Source organism: Limulus polyphemus, unplaced genomic scaffold, assembly GCF_000517525.1.
Source record: "Limulus polyphemus unplaced genomic scaffold, Limulus_polyphemus-2.1.2 Scaffold3555, whole genome shotgun sequence".
In the NCBI taxonomy this organism is placed as follows: domain Eukaryota; kingdom Metazoa; phylum Arthropoda; class Merostomata; order Xiphosura; family Limulidae; genus Limulus; species Limulus polyphemus.
In genome coordinates, this window is record NW_013669165.1 from 41,735 (window position 1) to 49,943 (window position 8,209).

An 8,209-nucleotide genomic window follows, 5' to 3' on the forward strand; every position below is an offset into this window, starting at 1 on the left:
TTCATGCCAATAATTTGCCATCTCTGCGCCTCTGATATCCGTCTTCTTGCCATTCTTTCGGGACTTAAATACGGATTTGATGCACGAGAAAATAGTGCATATTGTACGTGAATAAGGGAGCAAGTTGCACGTGGGGAAAAAAACGCGCCTGATTTAAATGTCACACCTGAACGCTCACATCCTTTTAATTATGTTTGAAATTGTGAACATTGCTCAACATCATGAAAATTAAACTATATTTTCAATAAGCAATCCTGAAAAATATTTGGGGGTGCTTAACTTTTTTCCAGGTGTATATATAAATCCACAACAAATTCACCAAATTATTCACACGGAGGCTCCGTATATTATTCGAGTCGTGTACCTAGTCAATGTTTCCCTTCTCTAAAGCCTCTTCATTTACCAGTCTTCCAACAACGTATTTCCTTTAGCAAAACAATTAAACTTAAGCTTACCGTATAGAACGTCAGGCCAATAATTACACTCTGTACATACTGATCTGTTTTTATATCAAGACACAGTTATTGAGTATTTTGTGTTAATTTCCTCAGCTATAAACTCGGTATTTATTTTATTAATAAACAATATTTCTTACAAATGAATACATGAGTGTTATTAATTTTTGTCACTTAAGACAAAGAAGGTGTCAAATTTTGAAGAAACAGATCTTTGTTTAACTTTTTGTGTTCGTGTTAAAATAATTTTTTAGTATAAATGATATTTTGCAACTGTGTTATTAAAAAGAAAAAAAATGAGATAACCTTATTTTAAACATAGTTTGAGGATTTTATTTATCTCATATCCTTAAGTTTTATATGTAATTAGCTACTTGAGGCTTTACTTCGGTTGGACCCGGCACGGCCAAGTGGTTAGGGTGCTCGACTTGCAATCTGAGGGTCGCGGGTTCGAATTCCCGTTCCACTAAACATGCTCACCCTTTCAGCCGTAGGAGCGTTATAAAGTTACGGTTAATCCCACCATTCGTTGGTAAAAGAGTAGCGGTGGGTGGTGATGACTAGCTGTCTTTCCTCTAGTCTTACACTGCTAAATTAGGGGCGGCTAACGCAGATAGCCCCCGTGTAGCTTTGCGCGAAATTCAAAAACAAACAAACACTTCTGTTGCTTAACTTTTCAGCATCGGATTAAAATATTTCATATTTTTTCAGGTTCTGAAAACAAAGTTGGATGTTCATTATACTTTTTAATACAGAATATTTATTTATTTGAACTTACAGTGCAATACATAACTGGTATAGTTTGGTTTTATTCTCAAAAATCAAAGAATCGAAGAAAACCTGTTTTCCTTTTTAACCAGCTAATGCCCTGCTGAACCACAAAACTAACTTCTCTAATATTTTTTTAGTTTAAAATCTTCTTTGCTGTAATTATTTGCCACTTAAGAACGCATTTAAATAAACTACATTGTTATGAATTAGTGGCAGTGTTTAAAATCTGTTTATACAACATTTATTTGAAGAGAAAATATGAAATATACTACTAGTTTCAAAAGTATATTTGAAGCTGAACGCTAAAGTCCCAATAAAAATCAAAGTGATATTATCGTCAAACTTACACAGACAGAGTAAGATGAGAAAAATCTTGTGAAGAGTAAACCTATATGCAGTAAATATGTATGAAAACTCAAAACATATCAAGGGAGGTACTAGCCGATTCTGAAAATATTCTGTTCTTGTTTCCATATTGTATCCGGGTTTCGATTCCTAGTGTGGAGAGAGTGCGAATAGCTTACTATGTAGCCTTCCGCTAAGGCAAACAAACAAACTAAAACAATTTTTGTATAGGTTACATATTCACATATAACATGTTCTAACAAGTAGTATAAGATAAACGATTCAGAAGCCGACAAGGAAATAAAGTCTTTACTAAAGATAGTCCTATATAAAACCATGTACAAATTAATTTTGGTAAACAGAATTCATTAAATATATAAAACATTTAAAAAGTCTGACGCTATAACGTTTTATCATTTAACTATAATAGCATGTATGATGAATAAAATAATAGACAGCAATGCACAAATAAACCTCCATTTAGTATATATATAAGACAAAGAAAGCTAGAAAACGGGTACTCTGCTAATGTGGAGGTGATATTGTTTGGAAAATACCGTTTTTGTTATTCTTGTGTCATTAATAAAATCTGTAGGATTAAAACAAAGTGTGTTCAGTGTTTTTATGTGTGAACGATTAAAATTCTAGGATTCGATTCTATGTTTTACATTATTGTGTCAGTAAGGAAATCACCAGAAGTAAAAGCTATGTCTAATATTTTTGTGTCTATAATCATAGCGCTAGGGTCATATTTGATGTCTAGAGTGTTCTATGTTTTAACAATCAGATCTATACGTATACAATCTATGCTAAGTGTTTCCATGTTAATACTGAAATCACTAAAGTGATTTTTCTATTTAGTGAATTTATTGTGACAAAATCTTCGGAAGACAGTTTTATAACCGCTATTTGGATTGTGTGGATATTTTCCTACGTCAAAAATTTGCATAAAATAATATAGAAACAGCTTTGAAAAGGTGTAGTGATTCTACTATTCTTCGTGTGGTGAATGTTTAAGGAAAGAGATGTGATAATATAAAACACACTAAACTGGATTGATTTCTATGAATTATCTATTTTCTAATTTACTAATTTAATGCCCCTTTCAGTTAAAACAATTCAAAAATACATGTGTTTTTATTTTTCCATTCTATATTATTGTAACATAAAAAAAAGGTTTCGCTAGCTCCTACACCATCTTTAAAGTATTCACTCCAAAACCATGGAATTGTAAACAACATTACTAATGTCTCTATTTTCTTGTTTTCTATTTCGAGGTACAAAGCCTAATTACCTTTATTAAAATATCTAAGGTTAATAAATATTTGAGATAACCACAGAAATATACCAAAAATACGAAATATCTGCAGATCACAGGTCAGCTTATATGGTAACAATTTCAACTCGAATGTTTCGTAAAAGCATAAAGTATGTTTGTAAACATGGTGCATAATAATCCAAAAGATACAATCTACCATAAAAGACTTAAGATGAAATATATTTTCTATACATAAACTACTAACATATATAGTAATATACAAATCCATATGATTTTTTCTTTCCCTTTAAATTCCAGTTTTGTTTCGATGAACCAAACTTTCGTATCCATCGCATCTGTAGATTATAAAACGCAAAAAACGAGCTGTAGCTTTAGGTAAATAATTTCAGTATTACAAGACACTGAGTTTAAAATTTTAGTAAGAAGGTAAATTAGATATCACACATTCACGCGTTTTAATAGGTTTATTACCGTGAAAGCTCATCATCTTGTTAACAAAAACAATATATTTTGGTTAAAAGACGGGAAATCTGTATGTATTAATACTAATGTGAAATATCATTATTTTTTATGCTAGAGAACAAGACTTACCTCGAGGGATATATATCAACATAGGTTCGCAAATATCTCGAGAGGGCAGCCCATTGAACAACAGGTTTTGATAACATTGTCGAAATTAACAAAATCTACAAAAAAAAATACCATAAATATAATTGAAATGTCTTTATTGCTAAGAAACTGTGAAAAGACAAATCTTGGTCCTTGCTAAAAACATATGTTTGGTTAAAGTAACTGGATTCCATGATTCGTGTACTATTCAACAGTGTATGTTGATGTTTAGCAAACTTATGTTAAACTTTTTCATGACAGAGAAACCAAACAATAGTTGAAGAAGCTTATTCAAAATTCCCGAAGTTCATAACACTGGGCAATGTACAGTTCAAACAAAATATATTTCGATATTTGTTTTGTTTGTGGAATTTTGTGAAAAGCTACTCATTCGAGGGCTACTTGCGTTAGTCGTTCCCTAATTATAAAATAACAGACAAGAGGGAAGACAACTAGTCAACACCACTTACCGCTAACCCTTCAGATACTCTTTTACCGACAAAAATAAGGATTGGCCGTCACATAATACCCCATCTACATGGCTGAAAGGGTGAGTCTGTTTGACAACACGATTCGATCCCACGATCCACAGATTGCGAGTCGATCGCCCTGACCACCATGTCGATCTTAAAGGTGGGTATGCTGGCAACATCTGACTGTTTTATGGTAAACGACGCCACTCGGTTCTTGACGAAAAGGAGAGAAAGCGCCTTTAAACATCGTGGTATATCACAAACCAGGCAGCTGAAGACTGTTAAGTATCCTTTTCATGAACAGGCATCCATTGCTATAACTTTCATTAAAATTATGAGCAAGATTATATAAGGTGTGTGAACATACAATATGTATTAAATTTCCTTTCTGTTTGTCGAATTAATGCATTTATATTAATGTAGAAATTACATTAATTCCTCATGTAAACATCCGTCATTGTAACTTGTTATAATTTAAAACTAAAAACGAGACTTGAAAATTGTATATTAACTGTAAAGCAAAGTGTTAAATTTATTTTTAATGGTACCCTGGTACATGGCACTAACCAAACGATAAACAAACCGTAGGCCCGACATCGCCAGGTGGTTACGGCACTCGACTCGCAATCTGAGGGGTGCGGGTTCGAATACCAGTCACACCAAACATGCTCGCCCTTTCAGCCGTGGGGGCGTTATAATGTGACGGTCAATCCCACTATTCGTTGGTAAAAGAGTAGCCCAAGAGTTGGCGGTGGATAGTGATGACTAGCTGCCTTCCCTCTAGTCTTACACTGCTAAATTAGGGACGGCTAGCGCAGATAGGCCTCGTGTAGCTTTGCGCAAATTCAATAAACAAACAAACCGTAAGAAGTTATCAACAGTTCTTACATAACTAGTTCTGTCACTGAAGAAATTTTCAAGTTGCGCTGTCACCTCATCTTAGGTTAATTCCGATTTCCAAATGTGTTTTTAATCCTGAATTTGGATCAATATGTCCACAATACATATTTATAATCTTTTATTTATATCGTGAATATTTTTAATAGACAGTCATAACCTAGTGGTTAGGGCGCTTGACTCGCAATCTCTGGGGTGTGGGTTCTAATATCATCACCACATACGCTCGCCCTTTCAGCCGTGGGGCTTTTTAATGTAATAATCCCATTATTAGAGTAGCCCATGAATTGGTGCTGAGTGGTGTTAACTAGTTGACTTCCTATAGTTTATCGTTTCGAGTATCTGGGCGGAATTTAATAAACAAACTTTTAGTAGACTATAAATTTTGTCTCGTTTTATTAACTATATATACTTTTCTTAATGCTTTACATTGTAGGCTTTCATTTGTATGATTTAAGTAAGAATTAAATCATTTTGCGGCATTCTAAATTTCTTCCTATCATCTGGTTTCGTGTCTTGTTAAACTTTAGCAAATTCGTGCAATACATTATATTATTCAAGTTGAATTTCTGAAGTTAAACTACCGAAAATCAAACTGAATAAACAAAGGACAGAAATAATATTAATAAGGAAAACACTAGAGCCATCTCTGTATAGAACTATGAAATGTTAGTAGGTGGAAAGTAGTTTTCTTTGAACAGTTCATTGACAAATACACTAAATAATAGGAGTAATTCCAATGGGAACATTTTGTATTTTTTGTTTTTGAATTGATTTAATTTTTGAACAAAAAATTATCATAATGTTGTATATGCTTTTATTTCATTCTGTTTTTGGCAGTTTTATTTTCTGTCAATATTCATTTCAGTTATTTAGATTTGGTTTGTTTATTTTACATTTTCGCGCAAAGCTACACGAATTCCTCAGATTTACAGAACAGGCACTTCAACACTAGGCCACGCCTAGCCACAGGTTTGGAACCATAGTGATAAACCTCCTCTTATTTACAATAATACTTTCTTACTTACACTTGATGACGTCACACTTGCTCACCCCCACAAGGTTATTAGTGTTTTGGAAAGTGTTTCGGAGAGAGTAGCTAAGAAAACTGTTTTCATTTAAGTTATAAATAGTGTTAACATAAAATATACTATAAGAATAAAACAGCACTGAGCACTAAGTTATACTCACTCAGAACTCCTCTTGTACGTCGGTACGGGTATAAATTGTAAACTCCTTGACTAGGATCTGCAGAAACACTGCGTTTCACAAAAGCACAAAATGCTGTCATGGCTTTCTTCAGTTCATGACCACTGCATATCTGTATGTTTTTTAACGAACCATATTGGACATGGTGTATCAGAATAACCACACTCATAAATAGCCACAGAGTCCTCATCTGGAAAATGATAAAAAACACAAATTACGCCATTCGTAAAAGTATTTTTATTAGTTTTTTTTTATTTTCAGTGCTTTCTGACGGATGTAAAACAGTATTCAAGAACGGAAAGGACTTCAAGTAATTCTGATGTCCATGAGTTATACAATATGATTACACTTCTAGTTCTCCATTATCTAAAACTTTCGAAAAACTGCAATTTCATCTTTTACGAATGTTCCGATTTTGTTATTTCAGACTAACATACATAAAAGATAATTCTAATATTCGTTCATCTTTTCACTGATGCATCTACAAATAAAGATTTCGCGAAAAATATTCTTCTTCAGTGCAGGCACGTCTAATTGCAATAATAGAGTGAACGAATCACAATTTAATTTATCTCTTGTACCTTTTGTTTTTCCAAAATCCGTTCCTCCCAGAGTATTTTCTAGTATTGAAAATAGTATTTAGAAACTTAAAAACTATGCTAATAGGATCTTAAATAGTTTTAAGAATTACCATGGTAAATTCTGTCTTTCAAGAATCGAGCGGTAAGCTATTAGTGAACTAAAAATGAATAATCAAATAATTGTGATAAATGTAAACTTTGTTTTAATGAATACGTGTACTTATGTTGAAAAATTTAAGGTACGTCTGCTTATGAACCACTAACCAAAAATTCTATAAAAGAACTGGAAAAAAATGTCAAAGAAGTTTTGAAGGAAAAAAGTAAATATACCAATACACGTGACTCTTAGCTAATCTTAGATTATCTCATTCAAAAAACCCTGAACTGCATGGTTTACCCAAAGATAATAAACCTGACACACCTTTAAGACCAATAGTCTTCACAAACAAATCTCTTCCGTATCTTGGCTACTCGAAAAAGTACCTTACCCTCTTCTTAACAAAATAATTTCACCCCTAAAATAAATACCGTCGATGACTTTCTCAACAGATTACGCAAAGATGGTTTACAGATTAGTTCGGACACTATCCTATTTATTCTCGATGTCGTCCCTATATGCTCTTCCATTCTCATAGAGGAAAGTATAATGTAATGAATATTATTAGATTTAACTCCCCTTCCCCAACAACACACACACTTTTTATTACTATGGAATTCATAGAAAATTCTCCCAAGTTTGTACTAAATAGCAGTTATTTTAAATTCAGTTTATCTATATAAACAAACCAAAGCCTTCTCTATGTGCAACAATACTGATGTTGTTTTGGCCTCTGTTTTCATGCATTTCTTTGAAACATCATTCCTTACTCAATGAAACTTTGAGCCTAATCTTTAATCAGTAAGGTAATACAGATATATCAATGACATTTTCGATATATGAAATAATAGACTCCCTTCTCTTTTGGAGTTCTTTGAATTCCTTAATAACAAATACTCCGACATAAAACTCGCACTTACACATACTGATAATGTCCGAAAGTCTATATCCTTTCTTGATACTATTGAAAACAACAAACGCATTACAACCGCATATGCTAAATCATGCATTAAACCTATTATCTTACACTATGACTCACACCATCCACCAGCTACTAAACAAAGTGTCTTTATCTGTGTACTTAAAATTTGCAACACCATTGATGATAAGAAGCAAACCAAGATGAACCTTTAACAACTTTTATTGTCTAATAGCTGTCTGTACAGTTGCATTTCTAAGACATTTCATAAATTTGACTTGCAAAATTCTAAAAAGAAAACAACAACCAAAAAAAAAACGAACAGCTAAAGAGAAACCACCATATGAAAACATTGTTTCATAGGTTATGCCTTTCATAGACGAAACTTAAACTACATGTTTCCGTCAAGTGATTAAAATATCTGGTTTGAATATCCACATCATACAGAAACACATGATACAACTGAGGATTCACATAGTGGTTCAATTTTCAATAACAAAAGCCCGGCATGGCCAGGTGGTTAGGGCGCTCGACTCGCAATCAGATGGTCGCGGGTTCGAATCCCCGTCACACC

General features: G+C 33.1%; 1 long non-coding RNA gene across 1 annotated transcript in view; it reads right to left on the reverse strand.

Annotated features, from left to right (window-relative positions):
- Positions 1–1,973: 1,973 nt before the first annotated feature.
- The window catches only part of LOC111088331, a 9,421-nt gene continuing 3,185 nt past the window's right edge, over positions 1,974–8,209 (reverse strand). The window contains exons 2-4 of the long non-coding RNA XR_002612876.1: positions 6,021–6,228; positions 3,442–3,536; positions 1,974–3,185 (exon numbers count right to left, since the gene is read on the reverse strand). This is a non-coding gene — a long non-coding RNA (uncharacterized LOC111088331). The remainder of the gene's footprint in view (positions 3,186–3,441; positions 3,537–6,020; positions 6,229–8,209) is intronic.